Source organism: Protobothrops mucrosquamatus, unplaced genomic scaffold (assembly GCF_001527695.2).
Source record: "Protobothrops mucrosquamatus isolate PMUCROS unplaced genomic scaffold, P.Mucros_1.0 scaffold710, whole genome shotgun sequence".
Taxonomy (NCBI): domain Eukaryota; kingdom Metazoa; phylum Chordata; class Lepidosauria; order Squamata; family Viperidae; genus Protobothrops; species Protobothrops mucrosquamatus.
Genome location: NW_015386991.1, coordinates 703,078 through 704,755, shown reverse-complemented (window position 1 = coordinate 704,755; position 1,678 = coordinate 703,078).

The window sequence follows — 1,678 nt, the reverse complement described above, 5'->3', positions numbered from 1 at the left end:
ATATAGTGTCAGTTTCTGTACAAGTCTTCCACATAAAATTCAGGGCATCTCTTTTCATAGATATAATTTAATGGCAGGCGTGTATGTGTGGATCTCTCTCTCTCTCTCTCTCTCTCTCTCTCTCTCTCTCTCTCTCTCTCTCTCTCTCTCTCTCTCTCTCTCTCTCTCTCTCTCTCTCTGTGTGTGTGTGTGTGTGTGTGTGTGTGTGTGTGTGTTTCCAGAAGTAACTAGGAATAACTTACTTAAATATGCATATCAGGACTGTATCTTCAAAGCATCTTCACCCAACAGGATTGACTTTGCAAGCAACCTTGCATTCGTTGGTGAACCCTGCTTCTCGCCTCAGCAGATTCGTTTTGCTTTCTTTTGTTTCTAAATTAAAAAATCCCCTTTCCCAGTTTCTCCGTTGGTGGTGTTGTTGTTGTTTGAGTAGATGCTATATGGGGGTGTGGGTAGGTGCGGATATGTATACGTATTGGAGAGGGAGAGAGGAGAAAAAGGAGGGAAGAGAGGGAGGGAGAGAAGGAAGGAGGGAAGGAGAAGGAGAAGGGGAAAGGGAAGGGAGGGAGGGAGGGAGGGAGGGAAGGAGGAAGGAAGGAAGGAAGAGGAAGGAAGGAGGAAGGAAGGAAGGAAGAGGAAGGAAGGAAGGAAGGAAGGAAGGAAGGAGTGGGCCTCTCATCTTGCCCCTTAAAAACAAAAACAAAACCCTAAACAGAAAACCCTTTTGTAGTCAGTACAAAAAAGACAGGATACAGCAGCTTTGAAAGCAGCCCAGAGGTACATTTCCGCAGCCCAAAAATGCCAGCTTTACAACTTTGATTGTCTCCGCGCTGAATAGAATGGAACAAAAACAGGACCACGGAACCGGCTAGACGTCTGGCCTTAATCGTTTTATGGTTTTAATAAGGTGGGGTGCTCTTCCCTTTGAAACCGGATTATTGGAATGTTTTGTCTACCGGCAACGAACAAACAGACGCGCATTTCGCCCCCTCCCCCTCGCCCACCTTCTGTTCCCCCCCACCCACACACACACACACCCCTCTTCCAGGGCTTGGTTAGAGGAGGAAGCCCTGTTTGTTACTACAAAAAAAAAAAAAAAAAAAGGTTGTGAACCGGGGGGGGGGGGGTGGTGGTGGCGGGAAGGGGTGAGGTTGACAGGAGAGGTGAGGGAAAGCGGGGCTGCATTTCGCTCGGGCAGTGGTGTAAGGGTGTGAGTGTGTGTCCTCGCGCGAGCCAGCGCGTCAGGGTTATTGTTCTGAGAACCGGGGCAGGGGAGGAAAGAGGGGGGGTGGGGTGGGGGGGAGAGAGCAGAAGCAACCTGAGCGAAGGGTGCGCCCCTGGTGCATGTGCGCGCCTCCAATCATTAAAACCTAATTTTTGTCCAAGGCCTTCAGAATCTGTTGTTGATTGAGTAACGCCAGATGTTCTAATTCTTCCCTTTTTTTTTTTTTTTTTTTAGGGGGGAAAAAAAAGGGGGGATTTTTTTTTTTTTTTTTTTTTTTTGCATGGCTTTTGTTTCCTTTGGGACGTAACAGTATGCGCGGACTGGGGGGAGAGAGGCGGGGGGGGAGGAGGGAGAGGTGGGTGGAGTAAAAAGAAGGTGGTGCTGGGAGATCTTTCTCTATTTTTGATTCGCCCCCCTTCCCCCCCCCGGCCGGCCCCGGAAAGGGGCTCTTCT